Here is a 16,100-nt window from a genome sequence, read left to right on the forward strand (position 1 = left end):
TGTCTTAACATAGAGAAGAGTGAAAATCTAAACCAAACAAATACAGTGAATGCATATCACAGCACCAGTAGGAAGAACAATCCTGAAACATTTAAACAAAATATCTGTTGAAGACTGTAAGTATGTGATAGAGATTCATTACAAACTTAAGTTTTATCTTCCATCAATGCTTTTGAGTCATTGCATAATGGCATTGTATTACTTTCCTATCACTGCTGTATCAAATTACCATAAACTCAGTAGCTTATAACACAAATTTATTATCTATCGTTCTGTAGATGAGAAATCAGACATGGATCTTACTGGGCTAAGATCAAGGTGTTAACAGGGTGTATTTCTTTCTGGAGGTTCTAGGGGACAATATGTTTCCGTGCAATCTCCAGCTCTAGAGAGTTGCTCACTTTCCCTTGCTGATGGCCCCCTTCCTCCAGTATCAGAGGTAAGAGTGGCTAGTGGACTCCTTCACACTTAGAATCATGCTGACCTCTTCCATAGTCACATTTCCCTCTAACTCTCTTTTCTTCCCTCTATCCTCCACTTTTAAACGTTGATATGATTACATTTGGTCCACCCTGCCAATCAAGGAAATTTCTCTATTTTAAGATTGGCTAATTAGCAGTCATAATTCCATCTTCCAATTTAATTCTCCTGTGTTTATCACATATCATATTTATAGGTTCTAGGGATTAGGCTGTGGACAACTCTGGGGAGGAGATGATTATTCTGCCTTGCACAAAGTCTACTCTTTGGCCTCACAAAGATTCACATTCATTACAAGTGTAAAATACACTCATTCATCCAAAGTCGCCCACATTTTCAACCTATTACAGAATTAACAGAAGTCCAAAATCGTTTCTAAATCTCATTAGCTCAAAAGTCCCATCAAAATTATCCAAATTAGGTATGAGAAAGACCTTGGGTATGATTCACCCTGGGGCAAAATTTTCCTCCACCTGTGAGTCTGTGAAACACAAAAAGCAAGTCATTTGTTCTCAAATTATAATGGTACAGATGTAGGATAACAAGTACTGATATTCAGGTACAAAAAGAATGAAAATGGAAGGAAAACAGTCACTTGTCCAAAGTAAATTCAAAATCCATCCAGGCAACCATCATTTCTTTCTTTTTTTTTTTTAAATATGTCCCCGGGACCCTCTATCCTTCCCCAATAAGAACTGTTGCCTCTTACACTGGCAGTGCATCTGTTATCCTAAGACATTTCCTTTTGTATTTCCAGTATTGGATTTCCTCTTTCCTCTATTCCCTATCTTCCTCTTTCTTTTTTTTTTTCACTTTTTTTAATTTTTTAACATCTATTGGGGTATAATTGCTTTACAATGGTGTGTTAGTTTCTCCTTTATAACAAAGTGCATCAGTTATACATATACATATGTTCCCATATCTCTTCCCTCTTGCATCTCCCTCCCTCCCACCCTCCCTAACCCACCCCTCTAGGTGGTCACAAAGCACTGAGCTGATCTCCCTGTGCTATGCGGCTGCTTCCCACTAGCTATCTATTTTACGTTTGGTAGTGTATATATGTCCATGCCACTCTCTCACTTTGTCACAGCTTACCCTTCGCCCTCCCCATGTTCTCAAGTCCATTCTCTACGTCTGCATCTTTATTCCTGTCCTGGTCCTAGGTTCTTCAGAACCATTTTTTTTTTTTATTCCATATATATGTGTTAGCATACGATATTTGTTTTTCTCTTTCTGATTTACATCACTCTGTATGACAGACTCTAGGTCCATCTACCTCACTACAAATAACTCAATTTTTTTTCTTTTTATGGCTGAGTAATATGCCAATGTATATATATGTCACATCTTCTTTACCCATTCATCTGTCGATAGACACTTAGGTTGCTTCCATGTCCTGGCTACTGTAAATAGAGCTGCAATGAACATTGTGGTACATGACTCTTTTTGAATTATAGTTTTCTCAGGGTCTATGCCCAGTAGTGGGATTGCTGGGTCATATGGTACTTCTATATTTCATTTTTTAAGGAACCTATATAGAGTTCTCCATAGTGGCTATATCAATTTACATTTCCACCAACAGTGCAAGAGAGTTCCCTTTTCTCCACACCCTCTTCAGCATTTATTGCTGTAGTTTTTTGATGATGGCCATTCTGACCCGTGTGAGGTGATACCTCATTGTAGTTTTGATTTGCATTTCTCTAATGATTAGTGATGTTCGGCATCCTTTCATGTGTTTGTTGGCAATCTGTATATCTTCTTTGGAGAAATGTGTGTTTAGGTCTTCTACCCATTTGGGGATTGGGTGGTTTGTTTCTTTGATATTGAGTTGCATGAGCTGCTTGTAAATTTTGGAGGTTAGTCTCTTGTCAGTTGCTTTACTTGCAAGTATTTGCAAATATTTTTTCCCATTCTCCCAAGGTTGTCTTTTCATCTTGTTTATGGTTTCCTTTGCTGTGCAAAACGTTTGAAGTTTCATTAAGTCCCATTTGTTTATTTTTGTTTTTATTTCCATTTCTCTAGGAGGTGGGTCAAAAACAATGCTGCTGTGATTTATGTCATAGAGTAGTCTGCCGATGTTTTCCTCTAAGAGTTTTATAGTGTCTAGCCTTACATTTATGTCTTGAATCCATTTTGAGTTTATTTTTGTGTATGGTGTTAGGGAGTGTTCTAATTTCATTCTTTTACATGTAGCTGTCCAGTTTTCCCAGCACCACTTATTGAAGAGGTTGTCTTTTCTCCACTGTATATATATTCTTGCCTCCTTTATCAAAAATAAGGTGACCATATGTGCGTGGGTTTATCTCTGGGCTTTCTATCCTGTTCCATTGATCTATATTTCTGTTTTTGTGCCAGTACCACACTATCTTGATTAATGTAGCTTCGTAGTATAGTCTGAAATCTGGGAGCCTGATTCCTCCAGCTCCATTTTTTTCTTTCTCAAAATTGTTTTGGCTCTTCAGGGTCTTTTGTGTTTCCATACAAATTGTGAAACTTTTAGTTCTAGTTCAGTGAAAAATGCCATTGGTAGTTTGATAGAGATTGCATTGAATCTGTAGATTGCTTTGGGTAGTACACTCATTTTCACAATGCTGATTCTTCCAATCCAAGAACGTGGTATATCTCTCCATCTGTTTGTATCATCTTTAATTTCTTTCAACAGTATCTTACAGTTTTCTGCATACAGGTCATTGGCTCCTTAGGTAGGTTTATTCCTAGGTATATTATTCTTTTTGTAGCAATAGTAAATTGAGTGTTTCCTTGATTTCTCTTTCAGATTTTTCATCATTAGTGTATAGGAATGCAAGAGGTTTCTGTGCATTAATTTTGTATGCTCCTGCTTTACCAAATTCATTGATTAGCTCTAGTAGTTCTCTGGTAGCATCTTTAGGATTCTCTATGTATAGTATCGTGTCATCTGCAAAGAATGACAGATTTTCTTCTTCTTTTCTCATTGGATTCCTTTTATTTCCTTTACTTCTCTGATTACTTTGGCTAAAACATACAAAACTGTGTTGAATAATAGTGGTAAGAGTGTAAAACCTTGTCTTCTTCCTCATCTTAGTGGAAATGGTTTCAGTTTTTCACCATTGAGAATGATGTTGGCTGTGGGTTTGTCATATATGGCCTTTATTATGTTCAGGTAAGTTCCCTCTATGCCTACTTTCTGGAGGGTTTTTATCATAAATTGGTGTTGAATTTTGTCAAAAGCTTTTTCTGCATCTACTGAGATGATCATATGGTTTTTCTCTTTCAATTTGTTAATATGGTGTATCACATTGATTGATTTCCATATATTGAAGGATCCTTCCATTCCTAGGAAAAAAACCACTTGATCATGGTCTATGATCCTTTTAATGTGCTGCTGGATTCTGTTTGCTAGTATTTTGTTGAGGACTTTTGCATCTATGTTCATCAGTGATATTGGCCTGTAGTTCTTTGTGACATCTTTGTCTGGTTTTGGTATCAGGGTGATGGTGGCCTCATAGAATGAGTTGGGGACTGTTCCTCCCTCTGATATATTTTGGAACAGTTTGAGAAGGATAGGTGTTAGGTCTTTTCTAAATGTTTAATAGAATTTGCCTGTGAAGCAGTCTGTTCCTGGGCTTTTGTTTGTTGTAAGATTTTTAATCACAGTCTCAATTTCAGTGCTTGTGACATTTGCCTTATGTACTGAGGTGCTCCTATTTTGGGTGCAGAAATATTTACAATTGTTATATCTTTTTATTGGATTGATCCCTTGATCATTATGTAGTGTCCTTCTTTGTCTCTTGTAATAGTCTATCTTAAAGTCTATTTTGTCTGATATGAGAATTGCTACTCCAGCTTTCTTTTGATTTCCATTTGCATGGAATATCTTTTCCCATCCCATCACTTTCACTCTGTATTTGTCCTTAGGTCTGAAGTGGTTCTCTTTTACATAGCATATGTACGGGTCTTGTTTTTGCATCCATTCAGCCAGTCTATGACTTTGGCTGGACCATTTAATCCTTTTACATTTAAGGTAATTATAGATACGTATGTTTCTATTACCATTTTCTTATTGTTTTCGGTTTGTTTTTGAAGTCTTTTCCTTCTCTTTTGTTTCCTGCCTAGATAAGTTCCTTTACCACTTGTTGTAAAGCTGGTTTGGTGGTGCTGAATTCTCTTAGCTTTTGCTTGTCTGTAAAGGTTTTAATTTCTCCATCGGATCTGAATGAGACCCTTGCTGGGTAGAGTAATCTTGGTTGTAGGTTTTTCCCTTTAATCACTTTAAATATGTCTTGTCACTCCCTTCTGGCTTGCAGTGTTTCTGCTGAAAGATCAGCTCTTATCCTTATGGGGATTCCCTTGTATGTTATTTGTTGTTTTTCCCTTGCTGCTTTTAATATTTTTTCTTTGTATTTAATTTTTGGTAGTTTGAATCATATGTTTCTTGGCATGTTTCTCCTTGGATTTATCCTGTATGGGACTCTCTGTGCTTCCTGGACTTGATTATTTCCGTTCCCATATTAGGGAAGTTTTCAGCTATAATCTCTTCAAGTACTTTCTCAGTCCCTTTTTTTTCTCTTCTTCTTCTGGGACCCCTATAATTCGAAGGTTGGTGCCTTTAATGTTGTCTCAGATGTTTCTGAGACTGGTTCTTTTTTCTTTATTCTGCTCTGCTGTAGTTATTTCCACTCTTTTATCTCCCAGGTCCCTTATCCGTCCTTCTGCCTCAGTTATTCTGCTGTTGATTCCTTCTAGAGAATTTTTAACTTCATTTATTTTGTTATTCATTATTGTTTGTTTGATCTTCAGTTCTAAACGTTTCTTGTGTTTTCTCCATTCTATTTCCAAGATTTTGGATCATCTCTCATTATTCTGAATTATTTTTCAGGTAGACTGCCTATTTCCTCTTCATTTGTTAGGTCTGGTGGGTTTTTACCTTGCTCCTTCATCTGTTGTGTGTTTCTCTGTCTTCTCATTTTGCTTCACTTACTGTGTTTGGGGTCTCCTTTTCTCAGGCTGCAGGTTCGTGGTTCCCCCTGTTTTTGATGTCTGCCCCCAGTGGCTAAGGTTGGTTCAGTGGGTTGTGTAGGCTTCTTGGTGGAGGGGACTAGTGCCTGTGTTCTGGTGGATGAGGCTGGATCTTGTCTCTCTGGTGGGCAGGCCTGCATCCGGTGGTATATTTTGGGGTATCTGTGACCTTATTATGATTTTGCCAGCCTCTCTGCTAATGGGTGGGGTTGTGTTCCTGTCTTGCTAGTTGTTTGGCATAGGGTGTCCAGCACTGTAGCTTGCTGGTTGTTGAGTGGAGCTGGGTCTTAGCATTGAGATGGAGATCTCTGGGAGAGCTTTTACCATTTGATATTATGTGGAGCCTGGAGGTCTCTGGTGGACCAATGTCCTAAACTCAGCTCTCCCACCTCAGAGACACAGGCCTGACACCCATCTGGAGCACCAAGACCTTGTCAGCCACACAACCAGAGAGCAACCAAATCAAAAAACAAGTCCACCAATGATAACAAGTTCTAAAAACTAGGACAAATGGTAAAAGCAAAGCTATACAGATAAAATCACACAAAGAAGCATACACATACACACACAAAGAGAAAAAGGAAAAATATACATATACCATATAAAAAAAATGTAGGAAGAGATCAACCAAATTAATAAACAAATCTACCAATGATAATAAACTCTAAATACTAAACTAGGATAAACATAAAACTGGGAACAAATTGGAGGCAGAAGGCAAACCCCAAGTCTACAGTTACTCTCCAAGTCCACTGCCTCAATTTGGGATGATTAATTGTCTATTCAGGTACTCCACAGATGCAGGGTGCATCATGTTGATTGTGGAGATTTAATCCTCTGCTCCTGAGGCTGCTGGGAGAGATTATCCTTCTCTATCCTGTCTCTGGAGCTCGTTTAGGCAGTGTTCTGAATCCCCTCTCCTCACGCACCCCGAATCAATTGTCTCTTGCCTCTTCGGCAGCTCCAGACTTTTTCCCTGACTCCCTCCTGGCTAGCCGTGGCGCACTAGCCCCTTCAGACTGTGTTCACGCCGCCAACCCCAGTCCTCTCCCTGGGATCCGACCAAAGCCCGAGCCTCAGCTCCCAGCCCCCGCCCGCCCCGGCGGGTGAGCAGACAAGCCTCTCGGGCTGGTGAGTGCCGGTCGGCACCGATCCTCTGTGCGGGAATCTCTCCGCTTTGCCCTCTGCACCCCTGTTGCTGCACTCTCCTCCGTGGCTCCGAAGCTCCCCCGCTCCGCCACCCACAGTCTCCGCTCACGAAGGGGCTTCCTAGTGTGTGGAAACCTTTCCTCCTTCACAGCTCCCTCCCACTGGTGCAGGTTCCGTCCCTATTCTTTTGTCTCCTTTTTTTCTTTTTTCTTTTGCCCTACCCAGGTACGTGGGGAGTTTCTTGCCTTTTGGGAGGTCTGAGGTCTTCTTCCAGTGTTCAGTAGGTGTTTTGTAGGAGGTGTTCCACATGTAGTTGTATTTCTGATGTAGTTGTGGGAAGGAAGGTGATCTCCACGTCTTACTCTTCTTCCACTGTCTTGAAGGTCTCTCCCATCATTTGCTTTTAAAGCTTAATAATAATCCACAGTGGCTCATAGCTCCACCCTCTAGTCTCCACCCTCAGAGTCATCTTTATTTTTCATGGAAGATAGTACGTTTGCAGCTGAGTGGTTTTATCTGCCTGTTTTGTACTTGTAGCATTTTTGTGGTCAACAGGCTTCTTTCATTTTGTACACTCTCTGTCTTTTTCCAATCCAAGCTAACATTTTTCTACTGGCATAAAATTCTCAAGGACCATGTGGGTCTCCCATGTATGTCATGGGATTCAATCTATTAAACAAGAGCCTACTCCACAGATTTTTTTTCCTAGATAATTCTATCTCTGTTTTTGGCATCTCTTGGGATGATAGAGGGAACCTATGAGTCACATACTTAATCTCTTCAAGGACCTTTTTGTGTGACCTTTTAATTTTTCTGATATTTGAGCAAAAGGTTGTCCAGACACACCATAGGCTTTTTTTCTAGACTATGGTTTCTTTCCAGTGAATTTCTTAACTTTGCATCCTTCACCATTTGGGTAGGTTAAGAATTAGAGAAATCATTAAATTTTACTTTTTTTTTTTCCTGTTTAGTTTACTTGTTTAATAGTTCTTTGATTAGTTTATCTTTCTTCTTTCACATTTTACTGTAAGCAGCAAGAAGGAAACCAGGCCACACATTCAACACCTTACTTGTAAATCTCTTCTAAATATCCAAGTTATATCACTTACAAATTCTGCTTTCCATGTATTTATAGAACATATTCTGCAAAGTTACTGCCATTTTGTAACAAGGATTCTCTTTCCTCCAGTTCCCAGTAACATATACTTCATTTCCTTCTGTTCCTCCACAAGCAGTGCCTTTAAAGTCTACATTTCTCCTAACCGGCCACTTACAATGATTCAGGTATTCTCTAAGGTGATATGTGTTTTCTCTAAGCTGATCTTCACTTCCTTACAAGTCCTCACTAGCAGAGTCATTAATGTTCATGTATCTACTAACTGTCTTTTAAAGGAAATCTGGTCGTTTTTATCATGCTCCTCAAAATTTTCCCAGCCTCTGCCTTTTGCCCAATTCCCAAGTCACTTCCACAGCTTTAGGTATTTGCTAGAGAAATATACCACTTCTAAGTACTAAAATCTGTATTCGATTTCTATTGCTTCTGTAACAGATTACCACAAAACTGGTGGCTTAGAAATTTATTATTTTATAAATTTAAATTTATAAATCACCCACTTATTATTTTACAGTTTAGTAGGTCAGAAGTCTAGCCTTGGTTTCACTTGGCTAAGATCAAGGTGTTGACAGGGCAGTGTTCCTTCTGAAAGTCTCAAGGGAAAAATCCACTTTTTCATTTTCTTACTTTTTCTGGCTTCTGGAAGCTGCCCACCTTTCTTGCCTCATGAATCCCTTCATCCAAAGGCAGCAATGGTGGACTGAGTTTTTCTCACATTGGCTCATCCAAACTGCTTCAGTCCTCCTGTCTGAGTCTCTCCTTCTGCCTCCCTCTTCTACTTTTAAGGACCTTTGTGATTACATTGACATCATCCAGATAATTCAGGATAATCTCCCTATCTTGATGTCCTTAGCTTAAAAATATTTGAAAGTCCTTTTTGCCAAGTGAAAATGTATTTCACATTTTTTTAGGACATGGACATATTTAGGCGAGCCCTTTATTCTGCCTATAGATAGAAAATGTTTTAATAAATAATGTAACATATTTAATGTTATACAGGTTGACTATATTATCCAAAGTCAGTCATTTTTCCAATTATGCACTTAGTTCCACTCTGAGAACAGTGTGAGAAAAGAGTAAAATGTAAAACAAAGAAAAAAATGCTATGTGCTTCAATCCAGATCATACCCTATTTACTGTCCATGATATCACAAAGGCACCGTACATTTTCCTTGTTGAGATTTAAATGTTATTTTCTCTTTTTTGGTCTGTATTTACTTTCTTAAGGCTGAAATGCTCAATTCTGAAAAACAGAGAAACAAAGTGACTTTATCACTTTTTCCACCTGCATGATATTGATATCTGAAACATTTCACAAGTAAAAATCTTCAGACCATAGCACCTCTTTTAAGTATATAAGACTAAAAACTTGCTGTGTCTACTTATAACTTAGACCTAGTAAAGATCAATCTAGTAATGTGTTATTCTCCTGCCAGCTCTAAAACACACATAATATGGTACCGCCTGCAGAGAAGAGGAAAGACGTGAAATCAATGGAAATGGAAACATTCTGCTTATTAGCAGCCCAGAAGTTCGTTCCTCAAAGCCTGTCTTTAGGACAATAGCTCCCATTCTTGACTGATCATTAGCCTCTCGTGGGAAGATTTTTTTAAAAATTCAGTTTCCAGTCCTTTCCCTAGAATTAATGAAAGAGAATCTCCAAAGTTTGATCCCTATGTAAGGATTACTTTATGAACTCTAGTAAAATTTAAGTTTTTACTTTTTGATGGTATTCACTTTAACATTGGTGTAATGTGCCACTCATATCGGAGATACCATATATGTTTTTACATTTACTTTACTTTTGGTCTGAATTTTGTAAATCTAATAGAAAAAGGAGGATTTATTGTTCCATTAGTAGTTACTAATTTTGCCTGCATAGAGTAACAAATAGGAGAGTTACTGAGTCTGTAGTAAGGCCAGGAGAACTTGGAAGACATGGTTCTACCAGCTTTAAAGAGGATACTTTTTATAACCCAGAATTCCTTCAATTCCCAAGGAATCATGTTGATAGTGATAACCAATGTGTACGTTGTCTGCTCATCTATATTTGCCATCACTGTCTTGTCCATTTCCTTGTCATGGTGATACAATTTTTCACAACTTTCCTTGATTTATTCCTCTTTTTAGCATCAGTTAACGGTTTTCTCAATGTGATATTATATGCAAGGTCATGGAGGATAAGGGCCATACACCATTCCTCCCTGTTATAACACAGGCTAGAACAGAGCTGTGCCCATTGCTGTTTTAGGCTCACAGAAGTACTGAAATGCATTAAATGATGTCATCACATTCTGGAAGCCTAACCCTCTTTTCATAGTGGATCAGTGGTCTGTTAATGGTTGTATTTTTTCTCTGATTATAATTTATTTAAAGTGTTTGTATTTCTTTCTCTTCCAACAAAACTATAAGAATTTGAATTCATCTTTGCAACTACAATACATGAATAATAGAATACTACTGAAGAAATGTTTGTTGAATTAATATGATAATAAGAAAATGGTCCCACCCTTCTCCCTCTCTCTCTTTCTTCTTCCCACCCTTCCTCTCGCCTTCACACTTTTCCTTATTAGGTCTAAATCATAAGAGTGTCTGATGTGTGTCACTTTTGTGAAATTGGGGGGGGGGTTTGGTATGTGTATGAGTGTGTGTGTGTTCACACATATGTGAATATATTTAATTTATTGCATGGCTACTATTTACAACTGTAAGTGATCTTGCCAAAATTATGCTGTAATTTCGAAAATGATTATGGCCAGAGGCTAAAAGAGGATTTTTACCAGTGTTCATTCTCTTCTGGTAGAATTCCAGTCATAGTGCAGCCCTCCTGATTTTTTTTATAACTAATTTTTATTGGAGTATAGCTGCTCTACAATGTTGTGTTAATTTCTACTGTACAGCAAAGTGAATCAGCTATACATATACATATATCCCCTCATTTTTGGATTTCCTTCCCATTTAGGTCACCACAGAGCACTGAGCAGAGTTCCCTGCGCTATACAGTAGGGTCTCATTAGTTACCTATTTTATACACAGTATCAATAGTGTATATATGTAAATACCAATCTCCCAATTCATCCCACCCTCCCCTTCCCCCCCTTGGTGTCCATACATTTGTTCTCTATGTCTGTGTCTCTATTTCTGTTTTGCAAATACGATCATCTATACCATTTTTCTAGATTCCACATATATGCATTAATATATGATATTTGTTTTTCTCTTTCTGACTTACTTCATTCTGTACGACAGTCTCTAGGTCCATCCACGTCTCTACAAATGACCCAATTTCATCCTTTTTTATGGCTTATTCCATTCTATATATGTACCACATCTTCTTTATCCATTCCTCTGTTGACAGACATTTAGGTTGCTTCCATGTCCTGGCTATTGCAGCCTTCCTGATTTGAATTTAGAACTAACATCTTCATAAAATAAGCATTGAGGAAGATCACATTAATACTCTTGGGAAGACAGCTGCTCTGCATTAGGTATGAAGCACTTTGAGTGATGACTTCAGAACTGGTTTTTTTTCTGAAGCGATCCAATAACTATTTCACCTTCCCCACCTCTACCCTGAATCTTAGTGACTGTTGTCATCTCCTTACCCTGATGATCACTCACTTACTTCATCATTTACTCAGGCATTGATTTTGGCCTGTCTTTGCAAATCTGATTCCGTAAATTCATGTTTACAAATGTTAATATAAGTCTCCATTAAGAAAAAAAATACAACAAAGCATTTTTCATAAGGACACAATAAATACCTTCTCAATTTGTACTTGTGAAAAGAAACTGCACGTGAAGTTTTATCTTTAAAAATGGATAGGGTTACAAAAGAATGACAAGCCTTTAAGGAGTAAAGACTTGTATATGATAGAATACTTGCTTGTAGCTACATTTATATGTTTAAAAAGATTAGTGTTTTTGCAATCATGTTGCTATTTCTTTTTTGCTAATCAACATGTTTGTTTTACAGTGCTTTATAAAACAATTTGTGCAGTAATTAAATGTCTAACAGGGGTTTTTATGACTGTTTGCTGAACACAAATGTAGTTTAGCTTAGTAGTTTGGAGTTATTAACTGAGCCATCATAATTTAATGTTTTAAATAAAACAAATTACAGACCTTTTCTTAGCTTTGCAGGAGGATCATATCACAATGGAATTTATGTACTTCACATGTAACTGATTCTACATTCCCAAAAACCCATTTGCAAACACATCGATAAAACTCTGCTCTTCCATTTAGGTTTGTTCTTTAAGGCAAACAGTCCACAGCAAATAGAAATAAAGGGGAAAATTGATTTTCTTGTAAGAGGAAATGTAAAGGGAGGAACTGATATTTATTGAGCACCTACTACATGTCAGCCACTATGCTTGATATCTTACGTCCTCTCATTTGTCACACCATAACCCACAGAGATGCAATTTATCCACATTTTATAGGTCATGAAAATGAAACTGAGGCTTAGTGAGGAGGTTGAATAACTTGTCCTAAGCTTACTTGTCTTTGTCAAATAAATGGCGAAGTTGGCAAAGTTTGGTTCTAACACAAATAATTTACTTCCCTCCCCAAAACTGCTTCTCAAATTTTCTTACGTTCGTGTCATTTGATGTGCACATACAAACCCATCCAGCACCTTAACTCAACTCTATAACGGTCAGCAGCAGCAGCATCACAGGAATCTTGCAATTATTGAGAGCCCATTTCAGTCCAGCATCGTTTATAGCCCATGTACAGATGCTCACGGTTTTAAAAGGATCGTTCAATCCCCTAATCAACTGATATTGATTGAGTACTTCATCTTTTCTTATCTGAAACCAGGGAAACAGATCATTTCCCTGAGAAGGACGGGAATTCATGAGGGACATCAAACTGCAAATATTTGAGGAAGGAGAGAAATAATGTTTGAGAAGCATTTATATATATTCCATACATTCTGCTAAAAGTTTTCACATATAATAGCTGTTCTAATTTACCCCAAACTCTTTGAGCTCAACCTCTAGCACATGCATGCATGTCTTCTCACTTGTTCTCTCTTTTTCTATCAAATTATTTTACAGAAAAGTAAACTGAGACTGGAGAAGTTAATTAACTGGCTATTATGAGATAGCCAAAAATAGAACTCGGGTTTCTAGGACAATTAAACTCATGCTTCGGGGCACTGGGAATGGTGGCAGAAGCAGTGCCAGTGGATGGGAAGGGATAACTTCCTTCAAGTACCTCTATTTATTTCTTTTATAATAGTAGGTGAAGTATATATTTATTGAAAAACCCCACCTTTCTACCACCTGTAAATCACAATCATTGTTGCAATTTTTTTAAACATCTTTATTGGAGTATAATTGCTTTACAATGTTGTGTTAGTTTCTGCTTTATAACAAAGTGAATCAGCTATATGCATACATATATCCCCATATCCCCTCCCTCTTGCGTCTCCCTCCCACCCTCCCTATCCCACCCCTCTAGGTGGTCAAAAAGCACCGAGCTGATCTCCCTGTGCTAGGCAGCTGCTTCCCACTAGCTATCTATTTTACATCTGGTACTGTATATATGTCCATGCCTCTCTCTCACTTCACCCCAGCTTACTCTCCCCCACCCCCGTCCTCAAGTCCATCCTCTACGTTTGCGTCTTCATTCCTGTCCTGCCCCTAGGTTCACCAGAACCTTTTTTTTTTTTTTAGGTTCCATATATATGTGTTAGCATACGTTTTTTGTTTTTCTCTTTCTGACTTAACTTCACTCTGTATGACAGACTCTAGGTCCATCCACCTCACTAAAAATAATTCAATTTCGTTTCTTTTTATGGCTGAGTAATATTCCATTGTATATATATGCAATTTTTAACTTCTTGGCACCCAGCTACCACAAATGTCAGAGCTAACTCAAAATTATATGGTATATAGATATTTTATGCTCTTAATTTTCTCCTACCATTCTGACCCAGTTCCTGCCATTTCCTCTTTGGTTTCTCTTAACCAAAGGGTAATGTTCTAGGCCAGGATTCTGCAAACTATGGTTCACAGGACATATCTGGCTCATCAATTTTTTTCATATGTTCCACAAAGTAAGATTGGACTTGTACAATTTTAAATGGTTGAACAATAACAAAAATCAAAGGAAGAATAATATTTAGTGATATGTGATAATTATATGAAATTCAAATTTCAGCATGCATAATTAACTTTCAGGGTATCACATTCATGCCTACTTGTGTGTTGTCTGTGGCTGCTTCAGTGCTACCACAGCACCATTGAGTAGTTCTAAACTGTACGGTCCACAATCTTTAAAAGAGCTACCATTTGGCTCCTTACACAAAAAGTATGCAGACAGCTGTTTGAGGTTCTCTTCCCATTCTACACATCCTCAGAGGAACCACTTCCAGCCAGGCTGTGATCACAGGTAGCCTCAGACCCAGATACACAGACCCACAGAACAGATAGGCAATCAGACAGTTCCACAGGGCTGGTTCAAAGATTGCTAAACCCAACATGCCCACAATGGGGCTCATTTTCTTCTGCCCCTAAACTGGATCTGCTTCCTGTGACTCCAAGTTCAGAGCAAAGCACCAGTCTACTCAATCACCCAAACCAGAAACCTGAGCACCCTTGATTCTTTCCTCTCCCTCCCTCATCCCCCAATAAGTACCAGGAACTGTAGACTCTCAACTCCCAAGTCTCCTTCAAATCCATTCTCTCATTGCACAGATCAGCACTAGTTTAGGCTACCATCATGTACTGCCTGCACTAATTCAGCTGTTGCCTAATAAAGATTCCTGACTCCAGCCTTGCTTCATCTACTTTTATTCTCTCCATTGATCAGGTCTTTGCAAAGTGCAATTATTTTCATGTCACCACTTTGCTTATAACTCTTCAGTGATTCCTTATTTCCCCTTTAGTATAAAGTCTACACTCTGCTCATCATTTCATGTATTCCTAGTCCCTAATTTAAACTCAGGTTTTTGAACACGCTATGCTCCCTTAAAACTAATTTTCTCTAAGAAATGTACCACAGTCTATTCAAATGCCCAATCCAGAAACCTACCAAACACTCCCTAACCCTTCAAGACTTAAATGATCGTTTTTGTGCCCTAAGTGTTTCTTATTCTCCTTTGTAACCTATCACACTGGAATAAATGATCCTTTGGGGGCAAAGGCCACTTGATCATCGCATTCCCAGACCTACAAAAGCTCTCACATAGAGGATATGTATTAAAAGAATATGTGTTGAATAGAATTGAGTGGAAGTCTGACACATATGTCAAAATAATTGTAGTCAAAATAAATCTTTAAAAACAAAACAAAATCTCTATGTCTTTAGTTATTTCTTTCAAGAAGAAAAGTGGGGTAAAATTATTTTGCTGTTATTTTGTCTGTGAAAATTCTCTAAGAGTATTCAGCAGTGATAATAAGTATAATCTTAGTCACAGTCAGAAAATATCATTATTTCCCTAGGAAGTCATCTAAAACTGAGAGACATCTATAATCTCAGCACCACTTATAATTTATTTGCTGTCACTATCATTAGACTAATATACTTGATCATGGTTTTATAAAATAAGCATTAATAGAACGATACTCCTATATGTAAAGTATTATATATAAAAGGGCAGCAGCATGGATCTTTAGAAAACAAAGTATAATTGCCTTTTTATTGGGATTAGGTAAAATGTACATGCCTAATCTGAATCTAAGTGTACTGGTAATAACAAGTCTTATTAATTGGAGAGATCAAGTGTGAAGCATGGAATAACAAAAGAATTTACATAAAAATCTTATCTAATACTACCTCCCATGCAGTGGGAGTCCTTCAATAAAATATTAAATTACATCAGTAATTGTCCATATTTATTAGCTGAAAACCAAATGCTCCAACAACGGAATTTCTAATTTTTCCTTCACGTTCTATCACCACATTTTCTTGCCTATAATAAAAGTAACTGCTTCTTTATTTGAGATTGTGTCTTTCTCTTTCCTATTCATATTCAGTTTTGACTAAATCAGTCTGTTCCTACGTGAATTAATTTGTATATTCATTAACATTAAAGAGAGCCAAAGACTCATAGGATATGTTAAGCACAGTAATCAGGAAACAAGTAGTATGTGAGACAAAGGCAGAATTTAACATATTTTGTCAATAGAATAAATAATTTAGTAACCTGTAAGACGTGCCAAAGAATAAGTAGAAAATATGATGGAACAAACAAGGGTATTGCTTATGCTTATGGACAGAAAGGCATGGAAAGGTTTATTCAAGATCATGTGACCTCTGGACTGACATTTATGTCACCTCTAAGTGACACTAGTGATAACTGATGTGGCCCAAACAAATATAAGGTACCTGTGACCAAGGACCCACA

The 16,100-nt window shown here is 37.6% G+C and overlaps 1 protein-coding gene across 1 annotated transcript in view; it reads right to left on the reverse strand.

Annotated features, from left to right (window-relative positions):
* The window catches only part of LRP1B (LDL receptor related protein 1B), a 1,787,379-nt gene that overhangs the window by 1,718,263 nt on the left and 53,016 nt on the right, over positions 1-16,100 (reverse strand). The gene's annotated exons all lie outside the window — the stretch shown is intronic.

Source organism: Neophocaena asiaeorientalis, unplaced genomic scaffold (assembly GCF_003031525.2).
Source record: "Neophocaena asiaeorientalis asiaeorientalis breed wild unplaced genomic scaffold, Neophocaena_asiaeorientalis_V1.1 scaffold11, whole genome shotgun sequence".
Lineage (NCBI taxonomy): Eukaryota > Metazoa > Chordata > Mammalia > Artiodactyla > Phocoenidae > Neophocaena > Neophocaena asiaeorientalis.